At 35.0% G+C, this 22,000-nt stretch overlaps 1 protein-coding gene across 6 annotated transcripts in view; it reads left to right on the forward strand.

Moving 5' to 3' along the window:
• The window catches only part of LOC132011507 (contactin-4), a 941,143-nt gene that overhangs the window by 188,290 nt on the left and 730,853 nt on the right, over positions 1-22,000 (forward strand). Inside the window, exon 3 of one of the 6 annotated variants that reach the window (XM_059390189.1) lies at positions 16,521-16,582. The exons of the other annotated variants lie outside the window; for them this stretch is intronic. The gene's annotated coding sequence lies outside the window, so the exon portion shown is untranslated. The remainder of the gene's footprint in view (positions 1-16,520; positions 16,583-22,000) is intronic. 6 annotated transcript variants of the gene reach the window in all.

Raw genomic sequence — 22,000 nt, forward strand, 5'->3', positions numbered from 1 at the left:
TGTTGTAACAAGTACCACTACTTCATTTGTTTCTATGGGTCAATAATACTACATTATATGAATATACAATACTTCTTTTATTCATTAACGTCTAATGGACATTGGGGCTATTTCCATTTTTTACTATGCTGAATAATGCTCCTTTGAACATGTGTGTACTATTTATCTTGGGCATATACCTGGGATTGGAATTACTAGGTCCTAATGAAACTCTGTGATGTACTTTTGGGAGAAAGATCAATAGAACTGCTTTCCAAAGTGGCTACACCATTTTACCTTCCCACTATTAGTGTATGAGCGTTCTTATTTCTTCATATTCTTGCCAACTTGTTATTACCTATTTATAATCATCCTAGTGAACATGGAGTAGTATGTCATTGTGGTTTTCATTTGCACATACCTGATCACTAGTGATCTGAGAATCATTTCAAGTGCTTGTTGGCCATTTGTATTTATTTCTTCTTTAGAGAAGTGTCTCTTTGAATCCTTTGTGATTTTTTAAAAATCTGTGTTATGTTTTTAAGTTATAAGAGTTCTTGATATATTCCCTATAGGAAGTGTGAATTCTCTGATGTTCTTTTTTAAGATTGTTTTAGCTGTTTAAAATGCATTTCCATATGCATTTTTAAGCCATCTTATTAATTCTTGAAATAAAATCAACTAAAATTTTGTTGGAGTTTTGTGTAGAATCAGCAGATAAATTTGAAACTATTACTGTCTTAATTATATTAAGTCTTCTAATCTATGAATATGAGATGTCTTTTCTTTGGTCTTTTCATTCTTCTGTGGTGTTTTGAAATTTTTAGTGTACAAATCTAGTACTTTTTTTATTGAGTTTGTTCCTAGGCATTTTATTTTTATTAAGTTTTTAAATGGAAGTGTTTATTTCATTTCAGATTGTTCATTGCTAGTGTATCAAATAAAACTGATTTTCATATATTGATTCTCTATCTTTGCTAATTTTTTTTTACATCTACTAGTTTTTTAGTGAAGTAGTCCATAGGGTTTCCTGTGTAGAAGGTCATGTAGTGTGCAAATTGAGACTTCTCCCTTTCCAGTTTAGATGCACTCTATTTCATATTTTTGCTTAATTGCCCTGGCTAGAACCTCCACTACCATAATGAACAGAAGGACCAAGAGCAGACATCCTTGTTTAATCGGGTTAAGAAAATGCATTTGTCTTCCATCTTCCTTGAGTGTTTTTATCACGGGATGGTGTTACATTCGGTCATATACTTTCTATGCATCTATAAAATGATCATGTTGCTTTTGTCCATTATCATATTAATATGGCCTATTACATTTATTGTTTTTCATATGTGGAACCAACTTTGGATTCCTTGAGAAACCCATTAGGTCAAAGGTTCTTTTTATATCTTGGTTTTATCTTGGTTATATCTTTTTATGTGTTGGTTTTGTCAGTATTTTGTTGAAGTTTTTTGTGTTCAACTTCATAAGGATTTTTAATCTTCAGTTTTCATTTCTCAGGATGTCTTTGATTAGTTTTGGCATTAGGATAATAGTTGCCTCATAGAAAGGGTTGGGGAGTGCTCTCTTCTTGTATTCTTCTAAAGAATTTATTAAACATTTTGTAAAATTTAGCAGGGTAGCCTTCTGCTCATGGACATCTTTGTGTGAAGTTTCTTTATTTCTAATTTGCTTTACTTGTAAGTCTATTCAGATTTTCTATTTCTTCTCAAAGCAGTTTTAGTAATTTAGTAATTTAGAAATATGTGCATTTCATATAGGTTATCTAATTTGTTGGCATACAGTGATTCATAGTATTCCTTTATAATCATTTTTTAGATTCTGTAAATTTGGTGAGATTCTCCCCTCTTTTCTTAATTTTAAGATTTTCTTAATTATAGACTTTAAATTTTTTTTCTTGGTTAGTCTAGATAGACTTTTATGGATGTTATCAAAGAACCAACTTTTGGTTTAATTGATTTTTTGGGGTTGTTTTTATCTTCTTGTATGTCATTTATTTTCTCTTTAATCTTTATTATTTCTTCCCTTCTGCTAGATTTAGTTTTAGTTTGATCATCTTTTCCAGTATCTTAGGATGAAAATTTTAGGTGTTTGATCTGAAATATTTCTTCTCTTTTACTATAAGCATTGACAGCTGTTAGTTTTTGTCCAAGCTTTAGTGCTTTTAGGTTTTGCATATTGTGTCATCATTTTTGTTCATATCAAAGTAATTGCCCTTTTGCTTTCTTCTTTAAACACTTTTCTTTTTAATAGTCATGTTATTTACTTTCCACATACTCTTAATTTTTTTTTAAGATTTTATTTATTTATTTGACAGACAGAGATCACAAGTAGGCAGAGAGGCAGGCAGAGAGTGACAGCGAAGCAGTCTCCCCGCTGAGCAGAGAGCCTGATGCGGGGCTCGATCCTAGGACCCTGGGATCATGACCTGAGCAGAAAGCAGAGGCTTTAACCCACTGAGCCACCCAGGTGCCCCATACTCTTAATTTCTAATCATATTCCTTTGTGGTCAGAGAACATAGTTTTTGTGATTTTAGTCCCTTTACATTTTTGAAACTTATTTTATTACTTTTCATAGCTCTAGCCTATAGGCTATAGTGTATATGACCTGTAGACCCCTTATAGTTGAACTTTGAAGATGTTTCCATTTGTAATTGAGAAAACTATGTATTTCTTTATTTTGGAATGGAATGTTCTACAGATATTTCTTGGTTCAGTTTGTTCATAGTGTTGTTAAAAATCTTGTTGATCTTCTGCCAATTCTCTTTACTTACACTTGGGAAAGAGGGATATTGTCTCCAAATATTATTATTTAATTGTCTGTTTCTCCTTTCAGTTCTGTCATTTTTCCTTGATGTACTTTGAGTCTTTATTGTTAAGCACGTATATGTTTGTAATTATATTTTCCTGGTGGATTGGCCATTATTTTCATTATGAAATATTTTTCTACTAGTAAATTTTTTGGCTTCAGGTATTAAAGTCTGATATTAGTAATGCCAGTCTAGCTCCTTTGTTTACCATTTACATGACATATCTTTTTCCATCCTTCAACTTTCAATCTATTATGCCTTTAAACCTAAGAGGTTTTCCTTATAGACAACTTATAGTTGGTTCAGGTATTTTTAAACCCATTCTGAAAATCTTCACCTGTTAACCACGTGATGTTATTTATATTTAATGTTATTGTTCATAGAATTTATATTTGCCTTTGTACTATTTCTTTCTTTTCTTTTTAAAGATTTTATTTATTAATTTGAGAGAGAGAGAGAGTGTGTGTGTGAGAGTGAGGAAGAGGAAGTAAGCATGGGGGAAGGAGCAGAGGGAGAAGCAAGTTCCATGCTGAGCAAGGAGCCCACCTTGAGACTTGATCCCAGACCCTGGGATCATGACCTGAGCTGAAGGCAGATACTTGACCGACTGAGCAACCCAGCACCCCTACTATTTCTTTTTCATGTGTCTTATGTCTCTTTTGTTTGTGACTCTTCTTATTTTTCCATTTCCATTGACATTCCTGCAGTCCAGGCCTTCCTCTGTTGGGGACTCAATAGAATACCTGACCTGGTTAGGTAGTTATTGCCATTACAAAATGGAGTACTAGTGTTGTTACATCTTGCAATATATGAAAATAAAGTAGAATGTTATATTTCTTTAATTCAAGTTTTAAATTTTAACAACTAATTTAGATTTTGAAAACATTAGTGTGGACCCAACAGGCTATATCTGTTGGGAAAATAGAGTAAAAGGGAAAATTTTTGCCATCTCTGTTTTCCATGTTTAGAAGGTCTTAGGATAGCCCTAGGTCTGGCATGTTTGTTTTAATATGTTATCTTCTCACTTACATAGACCCTGCCTACTTGTTCAAGTAGTATGAACTAATAATAATAAATGCTTAGTTGTATTAAACATTCTATAGTATGACAGGTACATTTATGTCATGTACTCTTTTTCTTTTTAATATTTTATTTATTTATTTGACAGGCAGAGATCACAAGTAGGCAGAGAGGCAGGCAGAGGGAGAGAGGGGGAAGCAGGCTCCCTGCTGAGCAGAGAGTCCGATGCGGGGCTCGATCCCAGGACCCTGGGATCATGACCTGAGCTGAAGGCAGAGGCTCTAACCCACTGAGCCACTCAGGCACCCCTGTCATGTACTCTTTTTATCTTAACTTACTGTCGGTAGAATATATGAAAATTTAACAGATACCAATTAGCTACTCCAAGAGCTTCCAAATGCTAGAAATGTTCCATTTATGGAACCAAATGCATGGATGAATAAATGTGTGTTCTCTTCCTTGACACTGGATAACAGAGAAGGGCATTAGAGCAGTAGTTGAATGACTTGGCTTTAGTGCTGTCTTCATCTTATTTACTGGGTGCTTTTCAAGTTTCCCACTTTTAGAGACTTAAGTTTTCTCTTTCATAAAATGAAAAATACTAGTCTTAATGATCCATAAAGTCCCATGTTATAGATTAACATCATTTGACAATGGCTGACTCTGTGGAGCAGTGGAATCTATATAAGAAATTTTTCAGTCCTACAGTAGGTACAAGGGAGAAGCACTGTAGTTTCTGTCATAGTGTGAAGTGTTGGTAATTCACTTTTCTTAAAAGACCACTTCATGTTTGAATGCCAACAGGTTTGACTGCAAGTGTCCACTTATATGTGGATTTTTTTTTATTAAGTCCAGCCGATTAAATTATATTTTCTCTTAAGATTTTCTTAACTTTTTTTCTCTAGCTTACTTTATTGTAACAATATGGTATATAATATATCTAATGTACAAAATTATGTGTTCATTGACTCGTTATGTTATCAATAAGGCTTGTAGTCAGCCTTGGAGTATTGATAATTAAGTTTTTAAGTAGTAATTGTGAAATTAAGGAGAGCCAGAATAACACATGGATTTTCAACTGCCTAAGGATATGTGCTCTACATTGTTTCAGGATCAACTGTAATATCATCTGATTTATGAAATTGCTAGAGAAACATTTTTAACATAAGAGTTTGCATTCCCACTTTTTCATCCCAGCATATTCTGCCTTGTCATACATTGCCCTTATTTTGATTTTTATACCATTAGCTGTTGCTGATGTTTGACCCAGTACTTCATTATTGGTCCCTTTCCAAATGGCTTCTTTTTACCCCAATGGCATATTGAGCTCCTATGAGAGTTCAGGTATTCCTTGATAGTTTAGGTAAAATTACCATGATTATCTTTGATATGAAGCCTTTCAACCTTCTGCTACCTAGGACATATTCTTTCTTGCTTTCATTTGTTTTCTTTTATCCTATAGAAATAAAAGGATTGCAATTGAAATGTAGAAAATGTTCTTACTGCAAGTGCTCAAGTGCACAAATCTGGTTAACTCTCAAATGATAGATATTCAACCTATCTTTCAAAGTGGTAATGTGTTTTGAAATTTACACATTTGATTTATAAACAAAAAGTCTCCCTTGACTTTATCCTCCTATTTTTCACACTTTTTTTCTCCCTAAAGAATGAAAAATAACAGCTAAGGAAGGTAGCTTAGAATAAAAATACCAGCAACAGAGATGCACACTAAATAAAAAGCACACCTACCATTTCGCCTTGAAATAACATGAATGTCTTATTGGATCTGACAAAATTCGATGAATTTCTAATTGAAGGCTGTTTTTCCATTCCTGATTGAACCTGTCTTTCCTAGCAATAGCAGCAGGAATGAGTCATAGTCTCTTCAGAAAGCAAGGCATTACAGATTGAGCCGGTGATGGATTTTTTTTTTTCCCCTTGATTTGAAATAATACTCTTACCTCTGTCTTTCTGTCAACCTTAGAATAGTATTTTGATTTGTGATTTTATATTGATTTTAATTTGCCTCATTATTTCCTTGGAACCATTGAAGAAATACATCAAACAGAAACATGTTTGACAAGAAGCAGGAAGAGGCCTTTCACTGACACAAGAACTGTTGGGTTTTCTTTCTATTGATGCTTTTAAGTACTCTTTGCCAATCTACTTTTTATCATCTGAGGTAAAAGTAGTACACAGAGTGTTACTTGAGACAGTTTTGACAGAGAGTGCAGCTGTACACCTGTGAGAACAAATGACTGATGCTCTTCTTGGTCACTCAGCAGGAATATCATTTCAGTGGGTTTTCTTTAGTGTGCTAGCATGGTAGGGAGAGTTAGTAGTGTGTTTTTAATCTGCTGCCTATACAGCTGGCTTGGTTTGTCAAAGAGAGGCTTATCTACATTTATGACACTTTGGAAAACTGTGTGATTAGGTAATTATTTGGAAAATTGCTCATGTAGTTGAATAGAAATATGTTTTTAAAGCAATTATATTTCCTTCTGATAACGCTTTGCCCTTCATTTAAGGATAACAGAATTTCTCAGATACTCCTTAGATATTTATCTGGGGTTTGGAATTCAAGGATTCTTTTTTTTTTTTTTTTTCTTTTTTTGAGAGAGCGAGAGAGCATGAGCATATGCACATACCAGTGGGCAAAGGGAGAATCTTAAGCAGGCTCTAATGGGTACTGTGGAGCCCAGTGATGGGAGATGGGGCTCCATCTCATGACCCTGAGAACATGACCTGAACTGAAATCAAGAGTCAGGCACTTAACTGACTGAGCCACTCAAGTACCTCTGGAATTCAAATGATTCTTAATTGAGGATATATATCTGGTATATTGTAAGCACTTAATAAATACTCATTGAATGAAAACTGACTTTAAAAATGGGTATGTTTCCATGACATGAGAAAATACTAGATTTTAAGCTTAAAGTTAAAATGAAGAATGAATTTTGTGGTTGCTTTTCAGTTGTTTCTAAATGTTGTCGTTTTTATCTCTTTTGGGTATATAGGGTAGTTGTATTTCCCTAAAAAGTGAGGACAAACTAATTGCTATGGCCAGTGGATTATGAGTAAAAGTGAAATGAATCACAACTGGACGAAAGGTTTAAAAACAGTGTCTACATCTCCATTTTTCCTTTCCATGTTGTGGAAATTTTGGAAATGTTTATTGGTAAATCTTTTTTTATCCAATAGTGTAGTTAAAAACTGCCATCCTACACTGGACATAGAGCATGAATGAAAAATAAATGGTCTTAAGGCATGATTTTGTTGTTAATCTTGGACCATAACTTAGCTGTTCTGGCTGATAGAAGGCTCTTAATCACAGGCTAGTTTGTTACAAAGATCTGCCAGAAATTATGCATCCCAGTGTAGCCCAGGAGAAAATCCATTCTGAGTAATCTTTAAATTAGTCAAAGTAGTAATCACACTTTTCCATGTAAAAACTGGTCACCCAAATGATTCAGTCCTTTTAAATAACCAAAATAGTGTGTGCTAGAATATTTATGATTTGTGATACAAATTATATTGTGAGTACACAGAACATAGTTTTTGAAAAACAATTACTTTTTTTCCCAAATGTTACAGAAAACTGCATTTCAGATAAGTTGACCTAAGCCAGATATTTTAGGTTCTTCTATAGTCTTGGTTGTATTTGTGTATGTGTTTCTTTCTATGAGTGTGTGAGAGAGATTATAGTCATTAATATAAGAAGAAATAAGATTACAGAATTAGAGTCACATACTAACAAGAACATAAAAAAAATAAAAGCAGTATATGTCAAAGCTTGTGAGGTAGGACCAAAATTATACTTTCAGGCAAATATATAGCTTTAAATAGAATTTTATCACATAACATAAATAAAGTGAACTAATGTTCAACCTGAAAAGTTAGAAAATATGATAAATTAAAGTTATAGCAATAAGGAAAATAATGAAAAAAATAATTTAGCAGTGCAAAACCAGAAAGTAAATTAATACATATAAGCTGTTATTTAAAAACAAGACCTAGGAGCACTTGGGTGGCTCAATAGATAAAGTGTCTGCCTTCAGCTCAGGTCATAATCCCAGATTCCTGGTATCCAGCCCTGGATCTGGCTTCCTTTTCAGTGGGGAGTCTCATTCTCCCTCTCACTCTACCCCTTCCCACTGCTTGTGTACTGGCATATGTTTTCTCTCTCTGTTCAATAAATAAAATACTTGAAAAAATAAAATAAAAACAAGACCTGTAAAAATTCATGCAGAAAAAAATAAAACATACTCATTGAGTTAGTAATTATAGGGGGAATTTATCAATACAGAACAGATTTAAAATGTTACAGAAATGGATTTTTTTTTTTTTGAGAAATACAAATTAAACTATCTCAAGGAAAAATAAAATAACCCAGGGGAAAATGTAAAATTTGTCATATTTATCCCCATTAGGATGACACTGGGTTGCCATCTTAACAATACACCAGTTTCAATTAATAATGTGTAATTTTGTTTTATAAAATTTTTTTTTCAGAGCCCAGAAATAGAGGGAAAGCTGACAAATATGTTTTTGAAACAGTATAATCTGAAAGCACCTGGTGCAGTCTGGTTCACTGAATAAATATTAAGTGCTGGTGGTAATGGCGGCGGTAATTCTCAAGTCTCTAATAGTATTGATTAGGGGAGAGGCATGCACAATGCTACTATGTGAGTGTTTATGTTCCCCTGACGTATATGTTGAAAGGAAACCCCAAGGTGATGTATTTGGAGGTGGGGCATTTGAATGTTGATTAGGATTTGAGGGTAGAACCCTCTTAGATGGGACTAGTGTCATAAAAAATTTCCATAGGGAACACTAATACCTATCTCTCATATGAGGACACAGTGAGAATATTACTAAAATATTGAACTAGAGGATTTATTGGGATACCCTGAAGTGGTCTATTTTTAATTAGTTAGTAGTTCTCCTTTGGGTCTTAAAAAAAAAAAAAAAAGTCTTATGAATCTAAAAAATTGGATTTAAGTTCTGGAATTACCAGTGATGAGTGTTGCTAAGTCATTTAGCTTATGTGACTCTCAGAATACACACCTAGAAACTATGAGTTCTGTTAATAAAATCATTTAGAATATGTGGATTATCTTTTTAAAAAATATTTTATTTTTAAGTGATCTTTCCACCCCACATGGGATTCAAACTCACAGCACCAAAATCAAGAGTCAAATGCTCTACTGACTGAGTCACCCTGGATTATCTTTGAGAGGACATAGAGTTTCCTTTTTACATCATAATTTCATAATATTAATGGTGAAACCAGTCAGTTTTAATAAGTGAAAATAACAGAATATCTTTTTCAGTTATTAGTACACAGATATTAAACACTAATATTTAAAATGTTTCATTCTGTGTGTGCTCTATGTATTCATTTATTTAACAGTCAAATTTGGTTTTGTTTTTTTGAGTTTTAATTTTTTAATTTAAATTCAGTTAATTAACATATAGTGCATTATTAGTTTCAGAGGTGTAGTTCAGTGATTCATCAGTTGCATGTAATACCTAGTGCTTATCACATCACGTGCCCTCCTTAAAGTCCACACCCAATTACCCCATCCCTCCACCCACTTCCCCTCCAGCAATCCTCAGTGTGTCCCCTGTAGTTAAGAGTCTCTTAAGGTTTATCTCCCTCTCTGGTTTTATCTATTGAAATTTGAATTCAAAAAGGTCATCTCTTTTCAGCATGTATTTGGGGCCTCTCCTCCTCCATACCTGTCTTACATAAACTGTGGAATTTCAGGGCATCTTGGTGGCTCAGTCAGTTAAGCATCTGCCTCGGGCTCAGGTTATGATCCCAGGGTCCCAGTGTCAAGTGCTCCATTGGACTTTCCGGTCAGTAGGAATTCGGCTTTGCTCTCTGCCCCACCCCATCCCCCCAGCTTGTAAGTGTGCACTCTCTCTCACAAAAATAAATAAATAAAATCTTAAAAACAACAACAACAAAAATCATTAGATTTCAAATTAGACTAACTGCAGGAAGAAAAATTCTAAAATGAGGGTTAGCAATAGTTTAAATTTTTCTTTCTTTTTTTTTTTTTTAAGATTTTATTTATTTATTTGACAGACAGAGATCACGAGTAGGCAGAGAGGCAGGCGGAGAGAGAGAGGGGGAAGCAGGCTCCCTGATGAGCAGAAAGCCCGATGTGGGGCTTGATCCCAGGACCCTGGGATCATGACCTGAGCTGAAGGCAGAGGCTAGTTTAAATTTTTCTAATAAGCATATTAAAACTGGATTGATAATATCCTGAGAGCACTTTTCCTCAGGGAATTCTACAAAGCAGGGACATAAGGTATGGTCTATGGGGAGGTCATGTTTAACCACTTCATTTGTAAATATGGCATAAAACACTATGTATCATGTCACGTCTTCCTAATAATATGTACGTAGAAGTTACCTTTTTTTTTTTTTGTAAGATTTCTTTCATTTGAAATGGGTGGTGCCTGGGTGGCTCAGTGAGTTAAGCCTCTTTTATTTTTAAAAGATTTCATTTATTTATTTGACAGAGCACAAGGGAGAGTGGCAGGGAGAGGGAAGGGAGAAGCAGGTTCCCCACTGAGCAGGGGAAGCCCGATGTGGGGCTCCATCCCAGAACCCTGGAATCATGACCCAAGCCAAAGGCAGTTGCTTAACCAGCTGAGCCACCCAAGTGCCCAGAAGTTGCCTCTTAAAAGGTTTAATTTATCCATGATTATCTTTTAAACACATATTGATGCAAAGTTTTAAAATAAGTAACTGAAAGAAAAAAGACAGCATCCAAATTGAGTTTGATCCAGTGCATATCTTCCTCTGATTTTCAGTATATTTCCCTCTCTTGCAGGCCTTCTTTTCATCCCACATATTGGCACACTATCACCTTCCTAATTACATCTGCCGTTAGGCACCATATTCAAACTATGAGAACTGTAGGCCATTCATCTCTAAAAAAGGTGTTGTAATATCATGTCTACCTGTTTCCTGGTGTGGTTGTTTGGACCACACATGGCAAATATTTCTCAAGCACACTGTAAGTTTCTGTATAAACATGAGGAGTAGCACTGCCCACTGAATCTAAACCTAACAGATTATCATAAAGAAGACAAAATGTATTTCTAAACTCTTTTAACAGTGGTACTGGTTTGTGAAGTGGTTGGAGTTTTGTTTAGCCTAACCTCATTAATTTATGTAAAGACCAGATATGTTTATTTTTTAGAAGAACTGGCAACCAGAGATTCATCAAAATAATAACTAAAATATCCAGAAAAATTAATAGCAACATTTGAACTCTAGATCTTTATTCTCACCCAGAAGAGTTTCTAAGCACAGTTGTAGACGTTATCTGTCATTCCCGGGATTGTACCTCTCCCTCTCACAAGAGTCTTCAAGCACATTTTTGTACCCACCCATTAATGGTGTGGTGGATCACCAAGCTATTTCTTTATGAGTATTCTTTTGTCGACTATTCTGTTCTAATGGAAAGTCAGAGTTTCCAGTAACTTTAGAGGCTTTCTTCTACTTAATCTGTCAGTTTTTCTCTTATGGTGTAACTGCTGTGAAAGAAATTGGAGCTGTTATACTCCGTGCTTTGATACAGTTTGTAAAATGCAAGATAAGAGACAGTAAACCAAACACAGCATGCTAGTAGTAATTTCTTTAAAAGGACGGATGTGCTAACACCCAGAACTTGTGGCCCAGAAAGCTGGAATAACTTTTTCTCTGAGAAGATGAACATTGTTTCAAAGTGTTACCTTACTTTTGAATCAACAGGATAGATGTCTTTTTTTTTTTTTTAAGGTTTTATTATTTATTTGACAGAGATCACAAGTAGGTAGAGAGGCAGGCAGAGAGAGAGGAGGAATCAGGCTCCCTGCTGAGCAGAGAGCCTGATGTGGGGCTCCATCCCAGGACCCTGAGACCATGACCTGAGCCAAACGCAGAGGCTTTAATCCTTTGAGCCACCCAGGCGCCCCAAGGATAGATGTCTTCGGTATGTTTTCTCAGACTCATTGGAGAAAACTTAGTCTTTTGACTTCATTTTCCTCATTTTTTATTTTTTTAGGTTTAAGTAAATTTTTTTTTAAATATGAGTCTTAAATGAAGTGACCTGATATGTTTAAAGTGAGTGCTTGAGGATATTGATGTGTCAACATGTGAATAGATCCTTCACTATATACTTATAAAGGGAAGCCTATAGAATGTGCTGGAAATACATGGTATTGGAAGTATTTTAATCAGAAAGATGGCTTACACTGGAAAAGCTCAACCCTGCCTCCATCAAGAATTGTCAAAAATGCCAGGATACAGCAAGTGTCATTTAACACATCAGAATTCTTCTCCCTTAGATGGGATGACTATTTTCTTCCCCATTGAAACATTTCTAAAATCAATCCAGATTTTTCACATTTGTTTCCTACTGTGTGAGAGCCATAGGTATTCTATTTTATTTATTTATTTTATTTTTAAAGGATTTTATTTATTTGAGAGAGAGTGTGAGAGTGCAAGAGCGTGCGTGAGCATGAGAGAGCGCAAGCTGAAAGGGGTTAGGCAGAGAGAGCAGCAGACTCCTTGCTGAGCAGGGAGCCTCATACTGGGCTCCATCCCAGGACCCTGGGATCATAACCTGAGCTGAAGGCAAAGGCTTAAGTGGAGCAACCCAGGTACCCTGACCATAGGTACTCTATTTTAATTGAGAATGCTTAGGGGTATGTTGTATCATCTCAAGGAACAGATTTTCTTTTGTATCTTTATATTGTTTGCTTATGTTATGGAGAGGCTTATCAAGTAATTTCTACTGTAATAAAATTATTTTGTCAATCCAAATATGTCACTGCCTGTTAGTACTTTTTAAAATTTTTAATTTCATTATACCTATTAAAGAGAGGAGCTTGAAAAAGGAAGAAGAAAGTAAATTAATATTCCTCAGTATTTATTAAATGTATACTATGTTTTAAGCTTTGTCCAAATATTATGTATAATATGTATAAATTACGTAATTATATTAAATATAACTTAATATTAACACATATCATATAAGAGAAATATTATTATTTTAGATATCCAGGTATCAGGAAGAATGAAAGCTAATAAGTTGGATGAGGTGTGCCTAGAAAATACATTTCTCTTCACTGAAAGCTTATATAGTTTTTGGCTTCTTCAGAGAGAAGAGCCTTCTTTTTTTCTTTTTAAGATTTGTTTTTTTTAATTTTTTATTTATTTGACAGACAGAGATCACAAGTAGGCAGAGAGGTAGGCAGAGACCGAGAGAGGGTGAAGCAGGCTCCCCGCTGAGCAGAGAGCCTGATGTGGGGCTCGATCCCAGGACCCTGAGATCATGACCAGAGCTGAAGGCAGAGGCCTTAGCCCACTGAGCCACCCAGGCGCCCCAAGAAGAGCCTTCTTAAGAGAAAGTTTGCAAAAGTGATGTCTTGAAGTTCAGCTTTTTCAAGCCCTTCATTTATATTAATAATAAAATAATTTTAAAACATTTTACAATTTCAGGTAAGATCTCAAGAGCAGTTTGCTCATCTTTTACAATAAATCCATATATTAAGTATTATTACCTGTGTTTTACTTATTTACTTACTTACTTATTTAACATGTCGGTCTTCTACAATCTGTCAGACTCAAGGAATCAAGAAGATTCCTTGGCAACAAGAAATGAGCTGGAATGGAAAATCCAGCAGGTTACAGGAAATACAGTTTGGGAGTAAGAGTTAGACTGAGGCTCTGTGCCTCAGTCTGTACTCAGCATGCCTAGATCTTTGTTTCCTCATGTATAGAATGTGAAGGTAGAACTTAATTATTTCTTGTTATTTTTCAAGCTCTAAACTCTGCTCTCTGACAAAGTTTGTAAGATGTGTTAATGGTGTATATAAAAAGAAACTTTAATCAAAACTGCTAGATAAAATAATACAGATTGTTTAAACAAAATCAGTGTAATTGCATAGAGAATGCTAAGCTAATAAACCTTATGTGCCCAAATTTGTGACTTGGATTTCAACCTGTGTTTTAATAGTTGATTTCATTTACTATTTCCTTTTCACATGTACCTTCCATATTAACATAGATTTAATGTACATTTGCTGTGTATCCCAGGTGAATAACTGTTCTTGTAGTTGACTTTCGTAATGTAACTTTATTGGCACAGTTAAGGTTAATGGCACATTAATTTTACACGACATCAGTCAGTATTCCATTTTAATTTACCATGTTAATAATGACTAGTGTTCTAGTTGCTTATGCCACTTTGGTCTGTCATAAATTATCCTGAAGCAAATATCAATGTGAACTCAGAACCACACTGCTGACTTCTAAAATTATTAATGACAGTGCAGAGTAAAAAGAAACATACGAGTCTACATTTGGTTGATAATTTCTTTATGGATTATTATCACTCTTTTTCTGTAAGCGAATAACATAAATGCTAAGTTTACTTGTCCTAAAGGAAACAGCAGTTGTAATTAAGAATAATTACAGTGGTAATAGTGAAACTTTCCTATAACACTCTAGATATGGCTTCATTCCTAATATATGTTATTTTGGCCAAAAGAGCCAACCTTAGAATCTCAGGGGAGAGGTCTAAATGAAATGGTAGGTGAATCCATGTGGAGCCATGTTAGGTTGCTAAATTCTCAGGATGGAGAAATACCAGGTAGTTTGGGCACTGTCAAAAGCTGACTGAGCAGGCTCCACTTTATAGCTCTAAGGGGACCCATTTTAATTCGCAAGGCACATTAATTCTTAACTCCCTCATAAACACGTATTTGTTTGAAATTGTCCCAGTTGTGAAGTGTGGCTTGGAACAATTCTAGATAGCATAGCAGTAAAAAGCTTCAATTCAGGAGTCATATAGATAGGAGTTCAAAGTTGTTCTCCACCATTTATGTGCAGTGTACCCCCATGAGAGTTATTTAAAACTCTTAGTTTCTTTAGCTTTACATGGAAATAATAACATGTTTTCACAGAACTGCCACGAGAGTTTAATAATCTTCCTAGTGTGACTGAGACTCCGTAAACCTCTAAAAAGTGTGGAGTTCTGCAATTGTTTAAATGAGAAGAGCTCTATTAAAATAAGGTTTACAGAATTTTACTTTTTGGCATGCAATAATAATTTTTAATAACCTGTGTTCGCAGTACCACTATTTTGTTACCTTTTGTTCACATCAACATTAAATAGTCTCTTTTTCTTTACTTAGCCTTGTCAGAGGTAGTTTCTCTAGCATTGGTTCTATGCAATGTAATATCTCAGTTTTCCATTTGTGAAACCAGTGAAGTAATGCATTGACTTGGATAAGAAGGATGTTCCTGGTCACATTAACTTCAGAATTATTTAAGCCTTATTCTAGTCTATCACCTGACTGTTTGTGTTGTAATAGAGAGACGGGTCTTATGATACATAGTGACATGATTTGGAGACGGGTCTTATGATACATAGTGACATGAGTTGACCTTGATTTTAACTTCAAGACAGGGAGCTACTTAGAAATAGAGTCATAGTGGTTTATATAAAATCCATGTTCATGATCTGTAGTAGGGACAATGTATTTTGGGAGGAAAGAAAGAGTATTACCAACTCTTGTCCTGATTTGTTTTGTATGCTTCAATACGTAACTTGAGTGCCCTAAGTAGCTGTGTTCATATTTGTAACAATTTTCTCTACCTATGCCACAAAGTCACATAAAATCACATGGAAAATGTCTATTGTATTACTTTATTTTATAACAAGTTATGGCTTTCAGGCAGTGTTCTTAAATGAGCAAAAAATGACTCAAGTTGTAAATTCAAAGCAGGGACTCAAATACTTGTATACTAGTATTCATAGCAGCATTACTCACAATAGCCAAACAGTGCAAACAACCTATGTGCTCACCAATAGATGAATAAATGAAATACAATGTAAACATATAATGACATATTATTAAGCCTTAAAAAGGAGTGAAATTCTGATATGTGCTGAAACATGGGTGAACCTTAAAAATCTAGTGAATTAAGCTGTACACATAAGGACAAGCACTAATATAAAATTCTGCTTTTAAGAGGTACTTAGAATAATCAAATTCGTAACAACACAAAACAGAATAGAGGTTACCAGGGAGTGGAGAGTTATTTTTTAATGAGTGTAGCATTTGTGTTGGGAATGATAAAAAAAAGTTCTGGAGTTGAATGGTGGTGATGTTTGCACAAAATTGTGTACATAAGCTGCTGAATTGTACATTTAAAAATAGTTGAAATGTTAAATTTTACTTTAAATATATTTTACCACAATGAAAATATACTATAAAATTTTTAAATGGAACTAAAATTTAGAATTTGAAATACTAAAACTCTAATTGTCTGCAATATGCTGCCAGCAACATCTTTCTTTTAATGAGTAACTAGTTGCATATTATGAAGTATTGTAATGGGATGAGAGCTTTAAAACGGAGAAAAATTGGAACTTTCAGATTAATGGATTTCAGATTAATGGAAGACCATAGGATTGTTTAAGTTCACTCTCCTGAGCACTCTAGCTCATCTCAGGCTGCTGCCATATGGGTCCAAAATTGCCATCTCAGTGGCACAGAGCCTCAGCTTATGATAAGCAAAGGTATTTTTCGTGCAAGAGCTGTTTGCCTCGAAGGGACTGATCTGGAATGACTGTCAATAACAGCAGGCACATACCTGAGGAATCAATCTCTTCCATTTTAATTTCATAGACATGCACCACTGGAAAGATGAGGATTACAGGATGAAGTCTCCTATAGGAATGCTGGCCGAGGTAACAAAATCAAGCCCCATTAGGTTGTCTCTGTAGCGCAGACTGTAAATGGCAAGGGGAGAGAAAGTCAGACAGGAAAGGGGAAGTGAATGAAAGCTTGAATATGGGTGAATGTCTTTACATGCATGCCATGGCTTCATGGAGATTCATAGAACCTGGTCAATGAAAGCTCAGGTCAATTCCATGAAGTGCCATTTTGCATTCTGCTTCAAATTCTTTTTATTCTGTGCACAGAGACATTTAGATGTCTCTTTTTCTTCTCTCAGAGCTCCTAGGTTGAAATCATTACATTACTTTTTGCAGTCAGGGTGTGCCTCAAACCAAATGAACATGTTTTGGAGCTAAACAAATAGTCCACCCATTAAATTAAGGTTCTTTGATTGTTTGATTTTCTTCCTCCTCCCTCCCTCTTTTCCCCTCCTTCCTTCCTTCCCTCTTTCCTTCCCTCTTTCTTTTCCTTTCTTTGCTCTTTTTACCCCCTTTTCTTTCCTCTGGTACACTGTGGTCAAAGCAGCTATGGCATTACAATTCTGATTTGAATAAGCAAGCAAGTACATGCTCATGTATCTCTGTATACTCTCATGTGGGCTACTTTAGTGCTTTGACTCAAATTAAATTACTTTCAAGTGTGAATAATACAATATTAATATAAGCAGCTTTGGGAAATAGTAAAGTTTTGTGTTGGGCTTATAATATTGCCTGAGTGTTTTCGGAAACCCAAGTAGTGCATTGGCAATCCAGAGAATGCTACCCTATGAAAATGGAAAATGATTATTTTTAAGTTTTTATTTAAATTCCAGTTAGTTAACATACAGTGTAATACTAGTTTCAGGTGTATAATACAGTGATTCAGCACTTCCATAAAACACCTGGTGCTAATCACAAGTGTATTATTTGATCCTTATCACCTGTTTAACCTATCCCCCCCCCCCCCCCCACTGCTCTCCCCTCTGGTAATGATCAGTTTGTTCTTTGTAGTTAAGAGTCTGTTTCTTGGTTTCTTTCTCTCTCTCTCTGTGTTTTTCCCTTTTGCTCATATGTTTTGTTCCTCAAATTCTACATATGAGTAAAATCACATGGTATTTGTCTTTCTCTAACTGACTTACTTTGCTTAGCATAATACTCTCTAGCTCCATCTATGTCCTTGCAAATGGCTAGATTTCATTCATTCTTATGGCTGAGAAATATTCCGTTGTATGTGTGTCTGTATATGTATCACCTCTTCTTTATCCATTCATCAGTCACTAGACACTCACTGAACCCTTGGCCTGTTTCCATAATTTGGTTATTCTAGATGCTGCTGCTGTAAATATCACAATGTATGTAACTCTTTGACTTATTATTTTTGTATTTTGTCAGAGAGAGAGAGAGAGAGAGAGAGCACAAGCAAGAGAAGCAGCAGGCAGAGGGAGAAGCAGGCTCCCTGCTGATCAAGGAGCCGGATGTAGGACTTGATCCCTGGACAATGGAATGATGACCTGAGCTCAAGGCAGATGCTTAACCGACAGCCACTCTGGTGTCCCAGTACTTTTGTATTTTTTGAGTAAATTCCTAGTAGTGGAATTGCTGTATCATAGGATAGTTCTATTTTTTAACTTGTTGAAGGACCTTCATACTGTTTTCCAGACTGACTGCACCAGTGTGCCTTCCCTCCAGTGCCCTAAGAAGGCTCCTCTTTCTCCGTATCCTCGCTAATACCCGTTGTTTCTTCTATTGTTAATTTTAGCCATCCTGACAGGTGTGAGATGATATCTCACTGTAGTTTCAATTTGTGTTTCTCTGATGATCATTGATGTTAAGTATTTTTTCATGTTTCTGTTGGCCATCTGTATATCTTCTTTGAAAAAATGTCCATTCATGTCTTCTGCCTATTTTTACTTGAGTTACTTCATTTTTAGGTATGAGTTGTACCATTTCTTTCTATATTTTGGGTACTAAACCTTTATTGGATTTGTCATTAGCAAATATTTTTTCCCATTCAGTAGGCTGCCTTTTAGTTTTGCTGATTGTTTCCTTTGTTGTGTAGAAGCTTTCTATTTTTATGTAGTACCAGTTTTTTATTTTTGCTTTTGTTTCCCTTGCTTCAGGAGACATATCTAGAAAGAGGTGAGTATGGCCTATTTTGAAGGGATTGCTGCCATGTTCTTCTCTAGGATTTTTATGGTTTCAGGTCTCACCTTTAGATCTTTAATCCAGTTTGAATTTATTTTTGTGTTTGTTGTTAAAAAGATCCAGTTTCTTCTTTTGCATGTAATTACTCAGCTATCCCCCACCATTTATTGAAGACAATGTCTTTTCCCAGTGTATATTCTTTGCTGCTTTGGGGGGATTAATTGACCATATAATTGTGGGTTTATTTCTAGGCTTTCTTTTCTGTTCCATTGGTCTATGTGTCTATTTTTGTGTCAGTACTATACTGTTCTGATCACTACAGTTTGTAATATAACTTGAAGTCTGTAACTGTGATGCCTTTAGCTTTGCTTCCCACCCTCTCCCCCGCACTCACCCGACTGCTTTAGCTATTCAGGGTCCTCTTTGGTTCCATACAAATTTCAAGTTTATTCTGGCTCTGAAAAGAGCTGGTGGTATTTTCAGAGAGATTGCATTAAATGTGCAGATTGCTTTAGGTGATATACACATTTTAACAATATTTGTTCTTCCAGTCCATGAGAATGGATCTCTTTCCATCTCTTTGAGTTATCATCAATTTCTTTCATCGGGGTTTAGTACTTTTCAGAGTACAAATCTTTCACCTCTTTGCTTAAGTTTATTCCTAGGTATCTTACTGATTTGGTGGAATTATAAATGTGATTGATTCCTTAATTTCTCTTTCTGGTGCTTCATTATTGCTGCCTAGAATTGCAACAGATTTTCTGTACATTGATTTTATATCCTGAGACTTTGCTGTACATGTATCAGTTCTGGCACTTTTTTTTTTTTTTTTTTTTTTTTTGGTGGCGTCTTCTCGGTTTCCTATAGAGGGTCATCAAATAATGAGATTTTACTTCTTTCTTGCCAATTTGGATGCCTTTTATTTCTTTGTTGTCTTACTGCTGTTGCTAGGACAACAGGGTAATTTGGAAGTTTTCCATCATTTTCTACTTTTTGAATTGTTTGAGAAGAAGAGGTATTCTTCTTTAAATGTCTGATAAGATTATCCTGTGAGGCCATCTGGCCTAAGATCTTTGTTTGCTGGGAGTTTTTGATTACTGATTCAATTTTTGTTGGTTATCAGTCTGTTCAAGTTTTCTATTCCTGTTTCAGTTTTGGTAGTTTGTATGTTTCTAGAAACTTATCTTACATTGCTTTAGGTTGTCCACAATTTATTGGCATATAGTTTTTTATAACATTCTCCTATAGTTGTGTATTTTTGTGTATTGGTTGTTATTTGTCCTTTCTCAGTTTTGATTTTATTTTTTTAGGTTATGGGTGAGTTGTTTTTGTTTTTGTTTTGTTGTGTTTTGTTTTGTTTTGTTTGATGAGTCTGGCTATAGGTTTATCAATTTTATTGATTCTTTTCAAAGAACTATCTCCTGGTTTCATTGATCTATTCTATTGTTTTTCTAGTTTTTATATTACTTATTCTTGCTCTAATCTCTATTATTTATTTCCCCTCTTTTTCTGGCTTTAGGTTTCTTTTGTTGTTCTTTTTCTAGCTTCTTTAGGTGTAAGGTTAAGATTTGAGATTTTTCCTGCTTCCTTAGGTAGGCCTGAATTGCTATATACTTCCTTCTCTCTCTCTCTCTCTCTCTATAAGATTTTATTTATTTGAGAGAGAAGGAGAGAAAGAGAGAGATTGAGAGAACAAGTTGGGGGAGTGGCAGAGAGAGAAACAGATTCTCTGCAGAGCAGGGAGCCCAATGCAGGACTCAATCCCAGGACCACAAGATCATGATCCGAGTTGAAGGCAGATGCTTAACCAGCTGAGCCACCCAGGCGTCCCCCTCTCCTTTAAAGATTTTATTTGTTTTGAGAGAGAGAGAGAGAGAAAGAGCATGAGCTGAGAAAGGGCTGGAAGGACAGGGAGAAGCAGACTCCCCAGTGCAGGACCCCAGGTATCATGTCCTGAGCTGAAGGCAGACATTTAACAGCCACCCAGGTGCGCTATATACTTCCCTCTTATGACCACTTTTTGCTGCATCCCAAAGGTTTTGGACCATTGTGTTTTCATTAGTATTTGTTTCCAAGTATATTTTTATTTCTTCCTTGATTTCCTGGTTGACCCATTCAACATATAAAATAGTAACATGTTGTTTAACCGCCCTGTGTTTGTGGTCTTTAAAAAAATTTTTTTTTCTTGCTGTTGACCTCTGTTTTCATAGCACTGTGGTCAGAAAGACTATATGGTGTGATTTCAAACTTTTTGTATTTGTTGAGATATGTTTTGTGAACTAATATGTGATATATGCTGAAGAGTGTTCCTTGTGCATTTGAAAAGAATGTGTATTTAGTTTTAGGATGGAAGGTTCTTAATATATCTTTTAAGTCCATCTGGTTCAGTGTGATATTCAAAGCCATTGTTTTTATGTTTATTGATTTTATGTTTAGATGATCTGTCCATTGATTGGAGTTGTGTGTTAAAGTTCCCTACCATTATTCTGTTATTATCCTTTAGCTTAATTATATTTTTGTTTTTAATTGTCTTCTATGTTTGTATGCTCCCATATTTGGTGCAGAAATATTTTCTATTATTAGATCTTCTTACCGAATTGGCCTCTTTATGATTATATAGTGCTCTTCTTTGTCTCTTTTTATGGTTTTTATTTTAAGGTATAGTTTTTCTGATATAAGTATTGCTACTCCAACTTTCTTTTGACATCCATTTGTGTGATAAATGGTCCTCTACCTCCTCACTTTCAATTGGCTGTTGTCTAACCTGAGTCTCTTTAAAGTCAAATATAGATGTGTCTAGTTTTGTTACCCATTCTAATACCATACATCTTTTGATTGGACCATTTATCCCATTTATATTCAAAATAATTATTGATAAATATGAATTTATTGTCATTTCATTATTTGTTTTTCATTGTTTTTGGAGATTTTCTCTGATTCTTTCTTATCCTTGTCACTTTTGGTCTCTCCTTTGCACTCAAAGAGTCCCCTTTAATATTTCTTGCAGGGCTGGTTTAGTGGTCATGAACTCCTTTAGTTTTTGTCTGGGAAACTCTTTATCTCTCCTTCTATTCTAAATGATAATTTTTCTGGATAGAGTATTCTTGGCTACAGATTTTTCCCAATCAGCACATTGAATATATCGTGCCACTCCATTCTGGCTTGCCAATTTTCTGTTGCAAAATTTCCAGCTAGCCTTATGTGTGTTCCCTTGTAAGTTACAGACTTCTTTTGTCTCCCCGCTTTTAAGATTTTTTCTTTATTGCTATATTTTGCAAACTTAGTTACAATATGTCTTGGTGTTTG

The sequence above is a fragment of the Mustela nigripes genome, chromosome 2 (assembly GCF_022355385.1).
Source record: "Mustela nigripes isolate SB6536 chromosome 2, MUSNIG.SB6536, whole genome shotgun sequence".
Classification (NCBI taxonomy): Eukaryota; Metazoa; Chordata; class Mammalia; order Carnivora; family Mustelidae; genus Mustela; species Mustela nigripes.